Source organism: Neopsephotus bourkii, unplaced genomic scaffold, assembly GCF_033783945.1.
Source record: "Neopsephotus bourkii isolate Nb327-2 ecotype Australia unplaced genomic scaffold, CSIRO-AGI_Nbou_v1 NB_1171, whole genome shotgun sequence".
Classification (NCBI taxonomy): Eukaryota; Metazoa; Chordata; class Aves; order Psittaciformes; family Psittacidae; genus Neopsephotus; species Neopsephotus bourkii.
In genome coordinates, this window is record NW_026901656.1 from 474,640 (window position 1) to 497,373 (window position 22,734).

At 43.5% G+C, this 22,734-nt stretch overlaps 1 long non-coding RNA gene across 1 annotated transcript; it reads left to right on the plus strand.

Moving 5' to 3' along the window:
- Positions 1–1,052: 1,052 nt before the first annotated feature.
- On the plus strand, positions 1,053–5,668 carry LOC133217874 (uncharacterized). The gene is made up of 4 exons (XR_009726989.1): positions 1,053–1,238; positions 1,988–2,168; positions 3,026–3,102; positions 5,560–5,668. It is a non-coding gene; the product is annotated as an uncharacterized LOC133217874 (long non-coding RNA).
- Positions 5,669–22,734: the final 17,066 nt, after the last annotated feature.

Sequence of the window (22,734 nt, forward strand, 5' to 3'; positions counted from 1 at the left end):
GGCTGGCTGCCACGTGCTTACCAAGCTGCTGTCTCACTCCCTCAATTCAACAGGTCAGGAGGAGAAAACAAGATTAAAAAGCTTAGAAAGCCAATACACCCACTGTCCTCAGAGACAAGTTGAATGCCTTCTACCTTAAAAAGTCAGCCATAAACACTGAAGAAGTAAGCATGAGAGGTGAAAAAGAAAGGAAAAAGCAAAATCCTAACAGTCAAATGCTGACATTCGTGAGAGACACATAGAAGTCACCTGGTAATACTAAGCTCCCGAGTTTCACTGACTGAGGGGGGTTGTCATGTCTCTGACATGCTGCTTGAGCAGTGAGTTTAGGAGCTGTATTTAGGCTTCTGAAAGCATAAGTAATCTCACAAGAGAGCTTTGGCATGGAACGGTTCTGAAACTCCTCTAGGAGTCTGTGCTCTGAAATGTTATCTGGAGCTTTTCTCAGCTGGCTCTGAAATGTTATCTGGAGCTTTTCTCAGCTGGCTCTGAAATGTTATCTGGAGCTGCTTTTCTCAGCTGTCCCAGAACAATAAGAGAAGATTTCAGATGTACAGAAGAGCTGTGGAGATCATGCTCATGGGCTCCTCCATGACACTGTGCAACTTCTAGCCTCAGGCAACTCGCGCATCCCAGTCACATAGTTTAGCATATAGTGCTAGGGGATTTGGGGATGGAGAAAAATCTTTCAACACAGAAGACCATGGGTTAGGGCTACTCTTTATGTCTTCTATACATTGCTAGAGATTTATCTTTGGAATAGAGGTGCACTGTTATTTCAAGTTGAGCGCTTTCCCTTCAACAGCTGAAGGTTTGAGGACTCATTCAACAACTAGTGAAATCACTTCCCTTGCTTTCCAGCACACTTTTTTTTCTTCAAATCTTAGCTTTGTAGGGGGATTGGAAAACTTAAACCCAAATTCTGTGCTTTGTAGTGACACAGCTGACTCTGAAGTCATGGAACATAGTAGTCAACACATCTGAGTCTAGCATTTGACCAACTGCTCTTACTTCCAAAGGAGGCAAATCACTGCCAAACATATGCCCTTTAGGAAAGGATACCAAAATGCCAGTTGTTCTCTGTGAACATTCTAGAAAACAGCAGGGACTGCAAGTTTCTGCACAGCCATGCTGTGGCAGAAATCATCTTGTGAGGGCTGCAGTACAGCCATGGCCTTCAGGCTGGAGTTATACCTGGTGACCACAGCTGATGGGAGGGCTGCTTAGTGATTTGAACTGTAAGGTCTGAAAGGAGCTAAGTCAGCAGGGCAAAATAAATTGACAATGCTGGATCACCCTGAGACACAAGTATCTGTCCAACCAGCCCAACCCCTCTCCCTCATCCCCTTGGGAAGCCCATTGTAATGCCTTATCTAGGAATGACTCCCAGCTCGCTTATGGCCCCTTGGCTTTCTGAGGTATGTGGCATATGTTTCACAGCTCTTTGCCACATGAAGGTTTCATGTTCTTGCTTATGACAGTCACAATGGCCACCCCTCCTAGGCTGAGAATGATGCTTTGAGGCTGCGGGACAGTTCATGACCTGGAGCAATAGCCAGAAGAGCGTTGAAGGCTCTCTAATCAAGGCAGTCAGCAGTTGATACCCGTATTGAAGACACAAACCTTGCACTAGAAGAGGCTGGATTCTTTGTAGCCAACAATCTGATGAAAAAGCAAGTCCTCTTTGGATTTTTTTCTAGAGCATGTGCAAGCAGCCACATTTCTACAGAAATACCTTTGCTACTGAAATCAGTTCTACAAATAGCTTATGTGGAAGCAGGGAGCGAGGTCCAGTCACACCAGTGTCATGGATTGGTCTAGTGAAAGTTCTCAGATCTCAGTGGGGGGAAGGCATGAATTCTCTCTTGCTGGAGTTAAATGGATCCATTGAAAAGGTGAAATTTTCCCAGAGAAAAGAATTGAGGCATTTCTGATGTGAGTAGTAAAAAGACTATTTTTACTGAAAGCTTAATTTTGCTCATTTCAGTGACTGTAGAAAGCAAATGGCACTACTCCCAGTTTTGTCCATATTTTCCAGTGCTCCCTACCCAGAAGCTTGTAAGTCTGAACATAATAAAGATCTGGAAGAGGATCTTTTCCTACTTCCTGAACACTCATGGATAACTACTGCCTTTCTAGTGGGAATGACGTGTTGCTGGAAATAGCAGGTGAGATAGAGCTCAGATGTTCTTTGGGAACCCTCTTGGGTCCTGGCAGGGAAGAAGACATTTCCAACAGCAAGAATGGTGTGTGACATGTAGCTGTAGGGGCAGATTGTTCTCTTTCTGATGACCTGTCGCACACCCCCCGTGGATCACTGAGAGCTACTATTAATGGGTGACATATCAAACCTGATCATCCCCCTGCTTCCTGGTCAGTGATTCAAAACTGCAACCACTCCTAGTAAGACCTACTCAAATCAGAGCTAATGGGATCCTTTCCCTGACAAACACCACTTAAAGGGTTGCTTTCTTGTTTTCCCTTCTTCAAGGGGTGCTTACTGACAAGACCTGCCTCCACTTACGTTGTACTGTATGCTGTTTAGCAAAGTCGAAGCTGCAGCATAAGAAGATGCAGGGGGTTCCTAGAAGTACTGAAATGTCAGACTTCATGTATGTCAAGCCACTAAAAGAAGACTGATTCATAAACCCACACTGAAAAAATGAGTTGTTACCACTCATGCAGTCCTAGAGGATACCGGAAAAGTGAAGGCCAATTAAAAGGAAAAAAGTGCACTCTGTTATGAAGCCATGTTGCTTGGAGGTGCAATGAAGGAACAGCAAGTCAGAAGTTCCTTGGGTTAGGTGTTAGGTGTTCTGGTCCCTTCCTTCCTCCCCTTTCTTCTCTGGGAGATGCTTTGCTTCACTGGACCACTCACCTGGGGCTTTGGGGATGAGCAGGTATGACTGCATGGATGAAAACATGGTGAGCCTTGGGTGTCAGTATGAAAGAGACTTCCCAAAAGAGACAGATAACCTATCTTCTGTGTGAAGGTCCAGTTGAGACTCTAGTGTATTATTTGTAGTGGAAGCATGTAGAGAAGACATGGAGCTGTTGTTGATCCTGTTGTATATGGGGACACTGAAGAACAGATCTTTAAAGGTATTTTAAAACCTATTCAGTATTAGGGTTGGAGCTTTGGAAATTTGGACTACAAAGGAAAATATTGAAAGGACTGCCTAAAAACCCCATATGGAGGACTATTACTGTGAGAATGATGACCCTGGGCCAACTGTAGGAGAGGAACTGGTTCGAGACCATCTTAAAAATCTGAACATGCAGAAGTCCATAGGTCCTGATGAAATACATCCACGGGTCCTGAAGGAGCTGGCAAATGAAGCTGCTAAGCCACTGGCCATCATATTTGAAAAATCATGGCAGTCAGGTGAAGTTCCCGATGACTGGAAAAAGGGAAATATAACCCCCATTTTAAAAAAGGGGAAAATGGATGACCCAGGGAATTGCAGACCAGTCAGTCTCACCTCTGTGCCTGGCAAAATCTTGGAGCAGATTCTCCTGGAAGGCATGCTAAGGCACATGAAAAACAACAAGGTGCTTGGTGACAGCCAGCATGGCTTCACCAAGGAGAAATCCTGCCTGACAAATTTAGTGGCCTTCTATGATGGGGCTACAGAACTGATGGACAGGAGTAGAGCAGTTGATGTCATCTATCTGTACTTGTGCAAAGTGTTCGACACTGTCCCACACGACATCCTTGTCTCTAAATTGGAGAGACATCAATTTGATGAATGGACCACTCGGTGGATAAAGAACTGGCGGGATGGCCACACAGAAAGAGTTCTAGTCAACGGCTCAATGTCCAGCTGGAGACCAGTAACGAGTGGTGTCCCTCAGGGATCGGTGTTGGGACCGGTCTTGTTTAACATCTTCGTCACTGACATGGACAGTGGGATTGAGTGTGCCCTCAGCAAGTTTGCTGATGACACCAAGCTGTGTGGTTCGGTTGATATGCTGGAGGGAAGGAGTGCCATCCAGAGGGACCTTGACACACTTCTGAGGTGGGCTGATGCCAACCTTATGAAGCATAACCGTGACAAGTGCAAGGTCTTACACCTGGGTTGGGGCAATCCCAGGCACAGCTAAAGGCTGGGCAGAGAAGAGATTCAGAGCAGCCCTGTGGAGAAGGACTTGGGGGTGTTGGTCGATGAGAAAATGAACATGAGCCAGCTTCAGTGTGCGCTTGCAGCCCAGAAAGCCAACGGTATCCTGGGCTGCATCAAAAGGAGCATGACCAACAGGTCGAAGGAGGTGATCCTGCCCCTCTACTTTGCTCTTGTGATACTCACTTGCAGTATTGTGTGCAGTTCTGGTGTCCTAAACATAAAAAGGACATGAAACTGTGGGAACAAGTCCAGAGGAGGGCCACGAGGATGATCAAGGGACTGGAGCACCTCCCATATGAAGATAAGCTGAGAAAGTTGGGACTGTTCAGCCTGGAGAAGAGAAGGCTGCGTGGAGACCTCCTAGCAGCCTTCCAGTATCTGAAAGGGGCCTATAGGGATGCTGGGGATGGACTCTTCATTAGGGACTGTAATGATAGGACAAGGGGTAATGAGTTAAAACTTAAACAGGGGAAGTTTAGATTGAATATAAGGAGGAAGTTCTTTCCTGTTAGGGTGGTGAGGCACTGGAATGGGTTTCCCAGGGAGGTTGTGAATGCTCCATCCCTGGCATGGACCCCCAGTTTGGACGAGGCCTTGTACGATGAGGTTTAGGGTGAGGTGTCCCTGCCCATGGCAGGGGGGTAGGAACTTGATGATCTTAAGGTCAGCTGCGTATGTGCTGCATGTGAGGTACTAAGGATCTAAAACCAGAAGCATAGTCTGAAAGACTTTTCAACTCAGGAAAGTCGTGCTCTGCTGAAAAGCACATTGCTGTTTCGAGTTAGTAGTCTCCTGTCTCTGCGCGTACATATATAATTTGAAAATCAGACAGTCTTTCCACTTATGGGTCCAAGTGATTGCTGAGTCTAAACAATATGATCAGCACTATGGCAGAGTCTTGCGGGAGACAAGGCTGTGCATTAAACTTATCTCTTTCATTTCTAAGCTCAATGGTTGACTAAGAGTTGCCTTTCTTATCGCTCTGCTGATACTGAGTCGTATAAAGCAGCAGTCACACAAGACCAAGACAACTGGAAGTTAAATTCTAAGTAGTACAGGTGTTAACAAGAAAATACATTGTTGTACCCTCTTCCCTGGGACAAGCTATCTCTGTTGCAGCCTTTGATGCTGCATTCACTCGGAAGTGAGCGTCCTCAAGTATTTCAAACAAGGAGGCAAAATACCTCAGGTTAAAAAGTATAGGGAGGGTGAATAGATGGCAAAGATACACAGACATTTGTAACACAACAAATTTTTGCCTATCATTATACTGAAAAAAAATCAAGGTTCATTGAAAGATACAATTTCTCATTGATGATCTTTCCAGTATTGGGAGTGGCTGGAAGATGAGTTAGCTCTTTCAAAGCTGGTTTGCCTCATCCTATTGATGGTGCCTGCAAAGATTAAGCATGTATGAGTTTTCATTTCTCTGTAGCTGCAGTTGGCTCTGACACTGGAACAGTACATTTCAGAACACTGTCCTGCAGGGATGCTGGATGTGCAGAGCAGCATGGTCTTACTGAACTGTCAGAAGTGAGAACAAGCACCTTCACCCTCATCCTCTTCTGTGAGTGCATTCTGTCACTTCTTAAGAAGACAAGCAGTAGAACTGTTGTTTTCCTTCACAGAAATGGCCAGAGACATGGAAGGAAGAGGAGGAAAAGCACAACCCAGCATAAGAAGGTGTCTGCTGCTCCAAATGAACTGCAGGGATGTCAGACACATCATGCTTTCTCTGAAGAGAGCCTCTGTGAAATCCATGACAAAATCATTGCTGTATAGTAAATCCCCTGGTGGAGTATCAAATCTGCTGCTCCTACTCAGGACAAGAAATACCCAGTTCAGCTGGCACCATCGATGCTCAAGGGTTAGCCCTGGCCTGCTCAGCTTCCCACCATCTCCCTCAGCACTATGGCCAGGATGATCATCAGCGCAGTGTCGTGGGGAGACATCACTGGCCTAAAGATGCCTGGCTGGATTTGCCAGGTGCTGATGGGTTGGAGAGGTTCCAGTCTGGGGAGAAGGGAGCTGGACTCAGAAGCAGGATGTCTGCAGGACACTGTAGCCCCGGGTGAAACTGGTGGGGAACTACCCCTCCTCTGCCTCTGGCTCCACAAAGTGGGTGGCCACCTCTGCTGCCCCATAAGCAGAAATCCACCACTTCCCTGGCCCTGCTGATAAACAGGAATTGGGGGCTGTTAGAACTTTCTGTTTCTGCAACAGCAACCAACCAGTTGGTGAACGCAGGTTTAGGCAGACCTCTGAGTGGTGCTGGGAACAGCTCGCTTGAGAGCAGCGAAGCAAAGGCCTGGGTGATCCAGCCTTGTCTGGAAGCTTTGCTGCAGGTCAGTATGATTGTTGTATGCCTCACACAGGGGAAGTACCATTGCTGTGAGGACAGCCTGAGGTGATGATAGACAGCCCATTCCACTTTGTGGTGAAATGGGTGAGGGCAGTGTGGCCTCTGAGCTGCCATGGCTGCGGCACTCAGCTCTCCCTTAACTCCCATACCTCAGGTTCCCTTGCACAATGCTGGAGTGCTGGCACTCACTCCTGCTTAGAAAGGGAAAAAAAAACTCCCACATTTTGGATGTGTTGAGGAGCTGGAGGTGGAAAGCTTTCCACTTACTAACAGGAGGCAGTGAGAAGTTTCAAAACAAAATCGGAGAAAGGGAGGAGAGGTAGGCGCTTTTCAGTGGAAAAGTTTTGTGTCTCAGCCGTTCGAATATGTTTTGATATTAATAATCTGGATTCACATTTTCTTTCTTGTTATCACAGCATTATTTTTTTTCTATCTGATTTAATTAGTGAAGAGCCGGTTGGTTCCCATGTTGAAGCAGGTGTTCCATGTTCTTCCCCTTGGCAGACAGTACTGGTGCTCAGCTCCAGGCATGATGGCAGCCTCCTAGCCAACATTTGGTAGGGGCAATTAAGGGCTGCTGGGATTTACTCTGCTTTCCTGCAGGTGCACTGGCTGCTGTATGATTTTTGACCACCTACACCCATTGCATGTATATGCAGGGAAGGGACTATCACAGCAAAAGGTACTTCAGGTGCAATGGTACCACCATGTGAAGATCTGTTTTCTAAATCAGCCTTGCAAGGGATGCTTATCTCTGTGGCTTTTGCCTGAAAATTTGGGTTTCTTCCTTGCCATTAGCCACGCCTCCTGCCCCATCCCAACAGTCTCCCAGCACCTTCTTGAGAGTAACTTAGCACAGTTCGGTGCCTATACTGGAGAGTTCTGAGACAGTGCTGTTGCTTTCTCAGGCTTTTAATTCACAGTTTGGGATTAAGGAAACACAGGAAAGAGAGGCAACACCACCTCAAAAGCTCTCACCTAACCGCAAACCATGAAAGCATCCGTGGGGATATTCCACAACACAAGGGTACTCATACTGTGTGCGACCTGATTCTGCCAGGGAGCTGAAGGGAGTATAGCATATCACTTCCTGCTGGCTTTGGCAGTGATGGCACAGGGAGCAAATGTTCAGACCTGCACAGAGCAGTGTGAAGATCCCACAAGTCTAGTGAGTTGGCCAAAAATATTTCTCCTGCCCCAGAAGGTACTTGAAAGCAGTGCTGTGTCTTGAGATGGTAGGACTTCTGTGCAGCATAGAAGTGTGTCGTTGTGTGACCATGAGATATGTACCCGAACAACAGTGTGTGCCTAGGGAATTGCAGACAATAAAGAAAAAATGTAGAAACTGAGGGTGACAAGGCTGCTTCAGATAGGGATGAGTAACAGAGGAGTGGAGACTAAGCAGAGCACTTGCTAGAACAGATCTTGACAACAGGGAGGGGAAACAGAAGTACCACTGGTCCAGATCAGGGTATTATTGCTCCTTCAGCCCAGTACATTAACTTCAAGGGTGGAGAAAGTTTCACTGAAAACATATTTGTGTAAGACAGGGAGAGGGGAACTGGTCTGGGAGCTCCTGGCTCAAAAGCAAGATACCTCGGGTATTCTCAGAACAGCAAGGGTTTGCAAATGCTACTGACAGCCATTGCCATTGTGCTCAGCTTTGCCTCATTCACCAAGAGAGACGTACATGCTGAGACCCTGCAGCACTTACAAGCCTTTGTTTACATACTCCAGGCTTTAAGTACTTGCAATTTTGTGGCCTGCCCCACACACCCTAAAAACTTGTCCTTAACAGTTATCTCTTGATTTGAAACTCCTGTTAAAACAAAAACAACTGGTTTTGGCTGCTCTGCCAAACAGTCTTTCTCCATAAAAAGAATCCTGATTTTTCTCTCCGGGAAAAGTAAAAGGTTACAACAATATTTAGGTTGAAGTTTCTTGTGATCAGGCATTTATTTTTGCTCACTCTCTCAGTGTGTGCGTGTGTAGATGGAAAGTACCTTAAAGTGAGTCAGCATTACTCAAAGTGAATCATTGGTCACTGCTTCTCTGGGACGTTCATTCAATGTTGCATGCAAGTTTTCTCTTCCTTCCAAGCCAGGATGGGATTATTTATGCTGCTTTCAGACTGCCGTAGACATTAAGGAACTGGCTTAGAAACCAAAGAATATCTCATACCCACTGGCGTCTTAGAAACCAAACAAAAGACTATCTCATACCCACTGGTGTCTTGAGGGAAGGCTTGATAACAGACCACTGTACCATTACTACAGTAGTAATGAGAAATAGAAATATTGTTTTCATCTCCTCTCCAAGGTAAGAGGCTTGCCTCCACCTGGATTGGTCTATAGCATCACAGAAAAGTTTGTTTCTTCATGAAGTAGCAGTATGTCCAAACAAGCAGCAGAATTATCAGAGCTCTTATCCCTTTTTCCATCATTAGATCATGCACTGTCTGAAGCCCCAGGGAAGCGTAGATTTTGAAGTAAATTTAGAGGGCACCTAAGAAACATAGAGGAAAGAGATAGATCTGCACAGCAAGGGCCTTGGAGAAGCAGGTTTAATTTGTTACCTGCTCTTTACTTCAGATTCAATTCTCAGGACACATCCTGGAGTACAAGGATAAATTTATGACACTAGGTAGGTTGTCCTTGTTGGGAACGATTTAAAAGCATGTGTTTTCTCTGTGACCAGATTCACTCAGTTTGTACCATGGACACAGGAGCTGTTAGTCTGCCTTTTTAACAGCTGCCTGTAACACTGTGGGGAGGCTTTTCCTTTCCATTTCAAGAAGCCACAGCCTTTTCTTTCAATCAGACGCCAATTCCCACAGTAAGCTCTTGGTGAAGAGCTGTGTCTCCTTTTTTAGCAGTTGCTTCCCTCTCCAGCAAAGAGTGGTGACATTTCCCTGTCCCAGGCTTGCAAGCAGCAATGTCCCAGCATTGCTCTGTTATTCATGCTGACCCACTGCAACAGCCAGGCTGTCTCTGCCAAGGCTGCTTGCATGGGTAACACCTTGGCACTTGACAAGCGTGATGCTTTGAGCAGGGGGAAGTGAGACCATATTGTGTCTCCTGGGCCACAAAGGACCTGGCTCAAGGGGCTGTTGCTCCCTGATGTTGCTTCTCTGGCTGCCCATGACAGAGTCCAGATAATCAGTATTTCCTGCACAACAGAGATAGCCAGTGTCATAGTCAGCCTCCTCTGACTTCAGAGGGTACTTAAGATAGCAGCACTGGCCTAGGAGTGAGGCTGCCTTGTACGCCTCCACTGTTTCCACTAAAACTGAAGTATGGAACAAATGCCAAATTTGGTTTACTTTGTCAGGCAAAAGTGACCCTATTTCATGGAGAACAGGAGTAAAGTATGAGCTTTATTGTGTTTTCACTTTCTTCAAGCAGTTCCATATTCAATATGAATGCTAGAAAACACATTTGTGTTCCGTGTATGCTGAGGGAAAGGTATGTGTGTGGATCTGCTGGTATGGTGAGCCAAGGCTGGTGAGAGACCAGAGGTCATGGTGTGCTTCTTCCTGCTCCACAGCACTTGCCATACTTCAAGATGCATGGGGTAGATGAGCAATTGTGGTACTGGGTAGGCACCCAAACAGTGCCTCTCAGAAACCCTCCCCCTGGCATATACTTAGACTGTGTCCAGCTACCCCTGTGGTTTTGACGCATTCAAAAGGTGGGTGCAGTTGAGAATGGAGCTGGGGAGCTGGAAGATGTATTCGAAGGTGCTCCCTCCATTGAAAAGTGGCATGGAGTTTTCCCTCACTAGCATGGCTGTTTCTCTCCTCCCCTTTTGTCAGCCCCATGGGAACTCATTCAGGAGCTGAACAGCTGGAGAGGCTACTTATGCCTAGTGTCAATGGGAGTGGGAAAGGCAGCCAGCAAATCTGTGGAGCTCACTGCCGTTGGCTGGAGAGAGGGTAAGAAAGAGCCCTGCTGGTGAGTGGCTTGGGAAAAAGAGAGGGAGGAATAAAAAAGAAGTTAAAATAGGGACAAGAACTCTGGCATTTATGAATGACTTGGCATAGAATCTGCTCTTGAACGCAGTAACTGACACAGAGTTTCCAGCAGTCTCACGTGTCTGAAGGAGTGTGTCTAGTATGCCCAAGATGCCTGTTGCTTTAGTCACTTCACTTCCGGAGAAAGGCAGAGTGTGGGGAAAACAGCCCATCATTTACAAAGGTATCTGTTTTTTTAAAGAAACTGATTCTGTGCAGTCTGTGAAGCAACTACAGCTATGGGAGTGATGTTAGGACAGCCTTCCTGCACAGTATAGAGCAAGGCAAGGGGCAGATTGTAGCTTGTAGTTTTTAATCTTTGGAAATTCAGCCTATGTCTGAGTTGCTGAGAAGTTGGTATCCTTGGGTTTAGACACAGAGCACTATCAAGCACTATTTAGTCTCCCGTTTTAGTGGAGGTAAAGTCTGCTTTGTGCTTGTAAAATAGCTGAAAGCAACAGCAACTTCATCATAATGGGATCATTCTGGATCTGTTTTCATATAATGAAATTGCATAAAATTGTTTCTTAAACACAGTGATTGCAAAATTCCTTGGATGTAAAGGCAGCCACAAACCTTACAGTCAAGAAGCTTTGCCAGCCGAGGTTGTGAAAGCAGGAAAAGGGATAATCCATGTGATCCTTTAAAGATGGAGACAGTGTGGGAGGAGGCACTGAGAAACCCTGTGCTTTGTCGACCTGGGAATGGGTTTAAATTAAATTTAATCACAAGCCTATAAGTAAATCTGAAAGCCAGGTACCTAAACTCCACTTTAAATTAGGGTTTGTGATGACTGGGGAGAAAAGAGAGAGTAAGTGAAACTAACCACAGAACCACAGCTTTTGATGACCTTAGCTATAAGGAGGGCAAGGACTTGTGGGAAGGAGCAGGGGAAATGTTCCTATTGCTTTTGGATGTGTTGTGGCTGACTGGAATTTATTCAAGCAAGACAGGTCTTGCAGGATGGGACAGGCAGACCAGGGGATGTAGAAGAACATCAGTAAAAGTAGGATTAAGGCCAAACAGGAATAAGAAAGCTTGTGAGTCTCTTAAATGAAAAGATGAGGGGATATTAATGATACCTCTGAAATATGCTGTAAAACAAGAAAACAGAGTCTACCCAATTCAAAATTAAGTTCTTCAGTAATAAATTTTGCTGAGCAGAAATGCTGCTCTGTCCTTTCCAGAGAGGTTTTATAAAGGGCTTGTAAAAGGGCCTTTTGATAATTCTGTGTCTTTGCTACATGCCACCAAAACAGACTGCTGTGCTAGTGACCCTGTACAGTTTTTCTAACCACAGGCCAAAGAGTCATAATTACATCTCTCAATAGCCCTTGAAATAGTGTCATTTCCATATCCACAATATTGGAACCATAAAAAGAAAAAACACAACCTAACAATGTTGTTCATGAGTAGCAGTATGAATTCTGTAACTGAAGTGCATATACACTAAATTGAGTAAAACATGCCAAATCTTTGTAGCTCAAGATCCCATGCAGTCTTTGACAGCCATCCAGGCTTACACCTTCCAAGGTGTTTTAATTCCAAGGAATTTAAAACCGTTTAGCATCCTCACAGAAAGACACAGCTTTTTACATGTCTGCAAGCCTTTTAAAAACTTAACTTGCTGCTTTCTTGTCAATCTTTTTAACAATACACCATTAGAGAAAGACGAATTTCAATTTTTAGCCAATAGTAGTGGCTAAGCTTTTTTTTTTTTTTTTTTTTTTCATATTATCTTGCAGGTTTCCTCCAGTAGCTACAAAACAAAACAGAAACTTGACCACTGACATTTTCTTCTATAAATTATGTCCTGGGTTCAGCTGCTAGCTCACAAATCTTTATATTCCTAAGGTCATCTGAACAGGCCACGCAACAACGGACCACTCTTATGTTCTCCAATGTTTCCATAATCCATTTTTAAATGCAGTGACAGAAATTAAATTCACACTATCTCGTCATAGGGGATATGCCATAGACTGCTAAGTCACTTTAATTGCTGTGAAAATATACTGATTACATTGCAACTGTAATCTGATTAGGAATGTGCATCTGAAAGCTGATAACAAATGTAGTTTGCTTTGCTTGGCATCACTTTTTGACTCCACTTTTACAGCTTCTCTCCAAACCCTTATTTTTTACAGCATATTGAGAGAAAACGGGCTGACAAAAGGTTTCTTTTCCAATGGATGAAAATACTGACAACATTTTGAGCTTTTTCAATATTTTACTTATTTTGCTTTCCTCTCTCTCAATTTTCTATCTGAAAACAAGTGAAAGAAAAGAAGGTTACATTTATTTTCTTTATGCTTTTGATACCTTAAAATGTTTGGTTATTTAGATACAATCAACAAATGTTAACGAAACACTTCTGGTTCTAGATGCTCTCCATAAAGCACTAGGAAGGTGTAATTGCAACTTCTTCCCCTTTTAATGGAAATTTTCTTGTAGACTGACATTTCCAGCAGGGCTGCTCAGAAGGGCATAGGATAGTATCGCAATTGCCCAGCCAAGAAACACAGATACAAAATCTACACAGTATTAAAGTGTGGGCAAGCCACATGTTTACAGTGCAGCATAAAAAGTCATCTCTTTTGCTCTGCACTTCTTTCTTAGTAGTCCTTAACGTTTGGTTTGCTTTTTGTCTGCTGTGAAGCACTGAGCTGACATTTTCTTGAAACTACCCGTCATCACACCCAGGCCTCACTGCAATTCTTCACTGATTTTTATTCCACCAATAAAACATTATCTCCTTGCTCACCACTCACTTTCCAGGTCACTTATGAATGTGTGGAAAAACACAGGTCACAGAGCATGGCTGTTGGTGGGTGACCTTCTTCCTTTGCAGGAATTGACCATTACCCCACATCTTCTGTTTCATGAACTATTTATACCTGTCAAAACAATCCATGCTGCACCATGGCTGCTTAGACACCTCAGGTGAAGGGATTTTTCAAAAGCTGTAAGACATACAAGTAAACTATACAATGTAAATGGCCTTTATGCAAATGTTTGTTCATCCCTTCAAAGACTTCTAAGGGGCTTGTAAGAAGAGACTGCTCTTTACAGAAGCCATGCTAACATTTCTCAATTAGATTTTATTTATCCAGGTGCCCTCTGGCTCTGCGCCTCTTTGTAGTCTGCTTTTTTGGTTTTGGTAGACTAACAGGCCTGTAGTTTCCTCCAATCTTAAAAAATGAGAAAAAGAAAAGGAAAATCAACCTTCATTCCTCCAGTACCAAAGGTGTTTGAAGTGAGAGGTTATATATGCTGTTAATAATGCACCTATTCCATCCTTTGGGTTGCCTGGTGAATACCCTCTGCTTTGTTGTCTCATTTCTGTTCATTTTGTCAACCTGTACTGTAATTTCTTCCACAACTTTAGTCTTGGGGAGATGCTCTAGTGAGCTTCCCCTTTCACTCCTTTTCTTTGTTCCCATAAAGAAAGAGTTCTCTTGTGTGTATCACCCACATTTTTCTGCAATTCTTGCTGGTAGACGGTTTTCATTTAAACACCCCATAAGCCTCTCAACTGCTCTCAGCCCTTGTTCCACACCCTAGCTGTCCTTCAGATCTACTGACTCTGCTGAGCTTTTTGCTCGTGAGGCAGAAAGAGGACTAAATAAATTGCTCGAGTTCTTTTGCTGGCTTTTTCTCTTTTTCACCTGCATTTCTGCATTTAGTGCCACAGTTAATTTCCCCTTTAGTGCCTGACACCACAGCTTTTTGTATTTTTAATCTTTTTGTTTAGCTACTTTGGCTTCCCTTCTCTCTTTACTCTTTCAGAGGAATTTAGATACAGCTGAATGAACTTATAAATGTGACAGTCATGATGGAAGAGACTGGAACAAGCTCCGTAAAGTAAGAGGAGGCTTGAAGTCAAAACATAATGCCTGCTTATCTTCTGGTTTGCTTTTTGTTTGCTCTCCTCCTGCTCCCTCAATAAACAAAATGAACGTTCTTTTTTTCAGATAAAGTAGTTTGCAAATATGGTAGTCTTATTTCGACCAGATGCATTTCTGTACTTCAGCAGAAAAGCCTTGGCTAAGAAGAAAAGGCTGATCACAAGACAGTAATGTTGATGTGACAGTACTGGAGACACCCCCTTGAGTTCTTCACTGCTTTATTAATCTCCTGTGTTTCATGACCCTAATTCAGTTCTTCCCTTTTCTTCTGTTTCCCTACTTCTTTCCCTCAGGTAAACACACTGTAGTCTGGGAGCTGGGTGGATTTCCCAGCTGCTTCTGCTGCTGTGCATCACTGGTTGGGCTTACACAGGACTGCAGAGCTATTATGTTTCTGGTCATACTGCCTGCATCCATTTAAGCTGTGGCTGCTACCGTAAGAGGCGGAGAGATTTGTTCATTCCTTCCTCCTCCCCACCCCAGGTCTGCATCACTTGCCAGAAGTTCTGTTCTCCATTAGACAGAAATAATCAAAATCAAAAGATGACCCGAATAGCTTCATCAGCTTTGGAGACGGGCTTACAATGGAAATGGGAATGGTGAGAGAGGTACATGAGCACTTCTTTTTGAACAGGGAACGGTCTGCAAGTTAAAAGTTAAAAATGGTCGTCAAAGAATATTGGGCACCTAACTTCTTCATACACTTAATCTGCCATAAATACATTTTTACTTTAGCTGTCTCCACTGTGCTAATAAACTCCAGATTTTTTTTGCTTATACATTGTCACTTTTTAATCTTTTTTTAATCTTTCTTAACGGATACATAGAAAGTGTCTTATAAAAAGATAATAGCTATACTAACACGATTTTCCACAGAAAAACGTATGTTTTTCTCAATTTTCTTCTTTTTTTTTTTTTTTTTGTAGGGAAAGTGTTTTATACCCCTTCTCTTCTCCAGATTTTTAAAACAGTTTTGATATGGATATACTAGCACAGGGAAAACCTAAATTAGGTCATTATTTCTTTCCTATACCCCCCTAATTCCTTTCTAATTCTTTTTTTTTTTTTTTCTTTCACTATTTTCCTCAATTTTTCAGTAATATCCATAAGGAGACAGAAGTTACAGAGAAATACCAAACTCAGTTTTGTTCCTGGAACTTTGAAGGGAAGGCCACTGTATTCCTGAAGTTCTCATTTGGAGTTCATTGGTGGAATCTGTAGGGAAAATACTTTTCAGTTCTTGATCAGTACTTTAACAAATGTTCATGTTGACTCTTTGCTGCCCAGGAAGAATGCAACTCAAAATGTGCCTAGCTTTGGATCAGATAGGTCTTGTTTTGTCCCTTCAGCTTAGATTTATTAAGTTTGAAGTATCTGCCTATTGTTCTAGAAAGAGACCACCTTTCACATGATCTGTTACCACTTTTTCTGCTCCTGTTGTTTTTGTGAGTCCTCCCTCAATAATGGTTGAATGCAGTGACATCTGCGCAGAAAGCTGTTACTTGGTTATATTCATGGCATCATGTGCACTGAGGATGCTCATGGAAGAGATCATGTGCATTCGTCATCTCACAGCAGAGATGTTGAATGCGCAATGGCAGTGAAGATCTAACTGTCCTCTAAAGCTGTGCTGGTGATAAGTGACACATTCTGAGTTGTGATACTAATACTTCACCATGCTACCTGTTGCCATTTCCCATACTGCAGTCAGGGAGGTACCCTGGAAGAGATCAGCCACCATCTGGAAGGCATGAAGACAACAAAGTGACTCAAGCTCTACTAAGCAATGATATAGGATGGGGACCTTCTGTCACAGCCAGGTGAGACCTGAGGTGCTTGAATCAGAGTGGTACCTTTGAACTAGGAGACTTGCAGCTGACCTGGGAAGATGTTTGGTACTTCCTGACTAATTGCTCACCTTGGAGAGATGGTGGTGTTGTTTGGGTGATGACAAGCCATGATGGAGGGCCATGAAAAGCATGCAAGAGTCTGCTTGGAGAACAATGGACCTGATGGGTTCAACCCTGTACTGAGCCCTGTACTGTTCAAGGGGAAGCCCTGTGACTGAGCTTAACAACTTTTCTGTGGATTTACCCTAAGGGACAAGCCACCCCACCCTGAGTACAGTACACTTAGATATGACAGGCCCAGTCCTGCCATGTCAGAGGGACCACAGGTCCCAGAAGGCTGAGACATGGTCTGCTGCTGACAACATGTGGCCTGTTGTCAGCAGGTTTGTTTCCCTGGAACATAGAGCAAAGCTCAGCAGCACCAGAGACAAGCACTGCTACGTGCCATAAGCTTCATGCTGGCATTGTTGTTTAAACAACATAGTGGCCTGGCCTGTCTTGATGAAGAGCCGTATAGAGAACAAAGAACGGGCCTCCTGCACAGACCACGACAATGCAGATTGGATCGCTGTCACATTCTTCCCTGGTTTGACTTTGCTCATGCAAACCACCCACAGCAGAGGCTTAGCTGTGTGCTCATGCCAAAATAGAGACTCTGTGGATGGGCAAGACTCCTGACATCGCCTATCATGTCTTGTGGTCAGGTCAGTTGTGGAGCTATTTGTTGGCTATGAAACACAGGTCCAGAAATGAATTCTAGTCTCACTGTCTTTGACTGGTGTGGATGTGCTTCCTACAGGTCTGCAAGAGCCCCTCTTGGTTGCGTGCTTGTATGCCAGTTCCATAGACCTGTAATATTTCTCTAAGTTTGCAGGTAATCCCTTGTTCTGCCAGTTATTTCTTGATCAACATGATATTTGGAAAGTAAGGACAACTTTCACCACTTTCATGTGATCTGCCTCAGAGGCCTGAACGTCTATTAGGAGTATCAGGTGCAACTAGGGTATGAAGAGTTAGAATGGTGTCTGTCTTGTGTTTTCTGGCCATTGGAAATGTTCAGCCAGTGCATTATTCAGTTTATGTTTTTGTTCTGGATAAGGGAAAAGTTGTGTTCAGGGTTTTTTTCTTATTTTGTCAGTGTTTTGTGGGAAGACCCGGCACAGTTTGTAGGGCTTAACTTCTGCTTCTGCATCAAGAGTTACGAGGTTTCAGTGATCTCTGATGGTATTTTCCATCTTGAAATCTCTCTTTCTCCCTCTCCTGTTGGCTGAGGCTTTAAAAAGAAATGAAGCCTTTCCTATTTATTTTTCCCTTTCATTATGAAAAGCCAAAGTCCAAACCTCTTAATGACTTGGCAGCTACATTGTTGTACAATGTAAGCAAAATGAAATGTAACAAAAGATAATATAAAAGGTTTTGTTGAAAGGTGATGCTAGGGGAAATCTATTAGCAAAACATGAGGCTGTAAATCATCAGTTAATTATAGGTAGGGATTTTATAGGGATTGGAAGTGTCCCTCTGCCCTCTGATAAATCTGAAACAAGTGATAAGTGTCAGAGCCCTGCTTTTGCAAGAAGAGTGTACTGTGAAATCCCTGCAGATTAGTACTTCCATTGTTTGCAGCTGGGTCAGAACAGTGTTCACAAGCAGACCAGCATAGCCTTTCTCTAGCCACAATGTGGGTGCACTTCAGATCTTGTTGTCTTTTTCTGCTGTGACTGTACGTTATAGTTTATTACATCTTCTGCCCAGCTGTCCACATGGAAGAGAACCTGTGCCTTTGAAGCATTAAAAAGCAGACTAACAATAACCCACACCCTAATCTGGACAGTTGTTCATAGAATAGATCAGATTTATTTTGTATGTTCCTTTACTGAGAAGGAGTACTTAGGGATGAGCTGCGATTCATGGGTCCTATAAGACCAACTTTGGTTCTAGTACTAATTTAACTTATTTTCTCATTAGACTAAGAGAAAACCCAAACCAGAAGCCCATCCATATCATGGTAGACTTCCAATGATACAGGCCAATCCTTTCTCTGTGGATCTTTGTCTGAATAGGTGAGATAGGAAAGATTAGAAAGGGAGACAAGGTGAAGTCAGAGAAATTAAGTGGGTCAGCAGCAGCCAGGATTTTGCTCTTAGATTTCTGGGTGAAGGCTAGTTTCCAGTTTTATGGCCTGTTCATAATAAGTGTCAAATGAAGGCTTCTCTCTATTCTGCTTCACCCTGGTTATTTACCATCAGGAATCTGAGGCTCCTAGGTATCACAGGGAAGCTGGTGCTCCAGTTACTCTTAGGTATTCATAACTTAGAGATTATTTTTGGGGACCAGCAACTCATGCTGCTGTCACAGCTACAGGCTGGGAGGAGAAGAGATTCAGAGCAGCCCTGGAGAAGGACTTGGGGGTGCTGGTCGGGGAGAAAATGAACATCAGCTGGCTTCAGTGTGTGTGCTTGCAGCCCAGAAAGCCAACTGTATCCTGGGCTGCATCAAGAGGAGCGTGACCAGCAGGTCGAAGGAGGTGATCCTGCCCTTCTACTTGACTGTCGTGAAACCTCACCTGCAGCACTGTGTGCAGTTCTGGTGTCCTCAACATAAGGAAGATACAGAGCTGCAGGAGCAAGTCCAGAGGAGGACCACGAGGATGACCAGGGGACTGGAGCGCCTCCCATGTGAAGATAGGCTGAGAAAGTTGGGCTGTTCAGCCTGGAGAAGAGAAGGCTGTGTGGAGACCTCATAGCAGCCTTCCAGTATCTGAAGGGGGACTATAGGGATGCTGGGGAGAGACTCTTCATTAGGGACTGTAGCAATAGGACAAGGGGCAACAGGTTTAAACTTAAACAGGGGAAGTTTACATTGGATATAAGGAAGAAATTCTTCACTGTGAGGGTGGTGAGGCACTGGAATGGGTTTCCCAGAGAAGTTGTGAATGCTCCATCCCTGGCAGTGTTCAAGGCCAGGTTGGACAGAGCCTTGGGTGACATGGTGTAGTGTGAGGTGTCCCTGTTCATGGCAGGGGGGTTGGAACTGGATGATCTTGAGGTCCTTACCAACCCTAACCATTCTATGATTTTGTGATTCTATGTGCTTTCACATAAGGAAAGTCGACTGTTGTTTGAGGTGGAAACCTTATTTCAAGGTATCGTTTGGATCTGAAAATGCCACATATAGGGAAAGAGGAAAGAGATCGGGCAGTTCCTTTATTTTACTGCTGTGGTACAGGGTATAGTTTTTTGGCAGGTGTCTGCTGTTGTATAGAATTGATGACCTTCTTTTTTCTTTTCTTTTTCTTTTTTTATTTTTATTTCCTGTAAACCATTCAAAGTTTAAATCAGACCCTGTATCATCTTTTCCTGACTTGACTGAATCTGAAGCCCTTGTCATCTCTCAACTGAATTGTTTTACAAGGGGGAAGGGGTGGTGGTGGTAGAACACAGGGCACCAGAGAAACAGAGAAAGTGTTTTGTGATTAACGGTCTCTCCAGTTCCAAGGGGTTTTTGTTCCTGATTTTTCTCTCCTTTTACCTCAGTGACTGCCAAATGCTATGCTGGGCAGCAGAGGCTAATTGCTGAGCTGTGCTTAGAGAAATGCGTCCACAATTCTTCTCCCTCCGGGAGAGGATTTGGTTTTCATTTCCAGCTTTTTCAGTTCAGGTCAGCAGTGTGCAGCCTTGGGAGAAGCAGGGAAGAGGGGGGAGACTCCCTGATTCACTGTGGCTCCTCCTCTGATTTCATGCATGATGTACACCATACTGAATACTCCTCTCTCTTTCTGACACATCTCCAAGGCCCTCTTCATTGTGATATCTGAACACTGTGTGATCTTCAGTGTTTTTATCATCCCAGAATTCCTGTAAAGCCAGTACAAGCAGTCTTCCCCTCTAATAACCATGGATTACCTTCGTGAACAATTGTTTTTGTCAGCACTTGATGGAAGTTGGGCACTTCTCCTGATGGAAAGAAGAACTGTGTTTCAACACCTACCCCTATACAACTTCCATAACCTTTATAATTTTCTTCATGCTATCATTTACTTATCAAGGAACTTGGCTCATCTTTTTGATCAAAGTTTTGGATATTTTTCATTATGCAATCACAAAGATAGCTGACAATGAAAATCTGTATTACATTAGTGCCTGTAGAAATGCAGGTTTAAAAATGGTCCCTACCTTGGAAATGTTACAATTCCCTCTGCAGTGATCCACTTAGAGGGAAAATGATATCCAGGGGGGCTGGCAGGTGGGGTGTGTGCAAATGTGTGAACATGGGGGTGCTTGGGTGCTCTGCCTGGGAGGAACTGAGTATTGAGAAACCTGTAGGAAACGGCACGCTCATGAGAGTTTATTGCTGCAGCGCTGGAAGAGTAACTAGCACTGCTGAATGAAAACTTGTCCTAGTTAGTTTTTAAGGCAAAATACTTTCAAAGCAATATAACACTTTCTCATAAATATGGGGCTGTAAATCTTTCACTTGAAAAGGGTTCCTGTATCCATATTTCAACCCCAGGGGTAATGTTTTCTATGATGTAAAGCTTTTTCTCTCCAATTGAGATCCCCCACTGTCCAATTTGTTGCAAGCAGTATCTGTGATCCCACTTGCTCACAGAGGATGCTTGTGGCATTGTGGAAAGAAACTTTTCCCTGGGAATCATCCCCACTAACAGCAATTGCTGTTCCATGTTTAAATCTGCCTATCCTTTTAAGATGTGTTTGCCAAGGGGGAGATTTTATATGTGTAGGGGGAGCATTGGAGTTGTAGCTTCCTGGCAGTCAGCTTTGCAGGCGGTTCTAAGAAAACACATCCGTGTGCTTTCACATCATGAAAGTGATGTGGAAAAACTTTGCAACCAATTTGGGTGTACAGAGAATATGATTGCAATGGGAAAGTTTAAAAGCAGCAACCCCAGATGATCAGAAATTCTCAGTATATATAGATAGAGGACCCGTGGCCTGTTTCAGTTTTTGTCTTTTTTTTTTTCCTCATTGAAGGGGCCAGAGGGGCTTACGCTTCTGGCAAAAAGAACAAAGGTATCATAAGGTTTGAATTATTTTACGTACTTTGAAAAAAGTTTGTTCTTTCAGAGTTAGGAAAAGATATGAAGCGCAAGCAGATTTCTGCCTATAATTACATATTTTAAAAACTAGAACCAATTTTTTATTAGAGTCTGAATAAGAGTACTTCTCAAGCCTTTTTTTTTTTTTTTTCTGCTGTGAAAGGAAGTAGAAGCATAAGTGGTTTGTTTCAAGATGATCAGGGCAATGTAATCAGAGTTATGGTAGCAGTGGGACTCTACAGTGAAGATCAAACTTTTAGGATGCATTAAGAAAGGCCATCAAGATGGTCTTCATTCACATCAGAGAACTTGAAAAGATGGGCACAATACCTGAGTGAAGGATGAAGCTTTCACCATGTGGCCCATAATTTCTTGTCAGAAATTACAATCTCTCTGCCACATGGAGAAAAGAGAAAGCTCTGCTTGATCATCTAAGGACTGTCTAAGGGTGGTGAGGAGAAAGGAGCCATCGTAAAGATGTTATTCATGCAAAAGGGAAAGATGACAAGGTCCTCCGAGAGCAATGTTTGCTGTTGCCATGGACAGGAATTGTCCCTGCATGTTATGCCCATATTGCTGGTCTGATTCTCTTCACATCAGAAGGAGCATTGTACCAAGAGAAGCCAACATGCTGCTTCTCTCTGTAGAATAGCAAAGGAGAGCCCCCTGCAGCTGTTTATCGAATTAATGCAGGCAATCAACATTTTTCACAGGACTCCCTCTCAAATGAGGATGATGGGTACTAATTTCCCCTATTAATCCAAGGGTCACTGATTTTAATGGAAACTGAGCTTATGCTACAATCAGCTGTTAATAAAAAGTCTACCTTCTCTTCAAATATTTGCATCAGCAGCAGATTTTACAATGCTTTCTCTGAGATAGTCTCTCTGCATGGGTCAAACTGTTAACTTTTTGTTACAGGCAAGCTGGGAATGCATGTATAAGATATGTTAATTGTACAAGCAATTAATCTGCAATAATTTTAGAGGAATCTTCCACACTTCCTGAAGGTAGCAGATATATTTTACAATACACATGTTGTAAACATTAATTTCACATGACTAAAAAATGTAAGTGGGGTTTCCAAAAGTGGGGTAGACTCTAGAGCATTTTAATTGTATGTTTGTGTTCACCCTTTCAGAGGTACAGCTTTTCTATTCAGCTACAAGAGGAAGAGGCTTCAGTTATCTTCACTCTGGGGGAAAAAAATGCCTTGTTGAGGGCCAGCTGCTGACTTGTTGAATAATGACCTGACTCCATTTGCTTTGAACTTGGGACAAGGTAATAAATTTTTGTTGAACCAATTTCCACTCAGTGATGTTCTTCCATTTTCTTTTGCCAACACAACCACCTCAATTTAAGACAGCATGGTATCTTTCAAATGATTTTACCATAGGAAATTCTTTAGGATTATAATGTTTACAG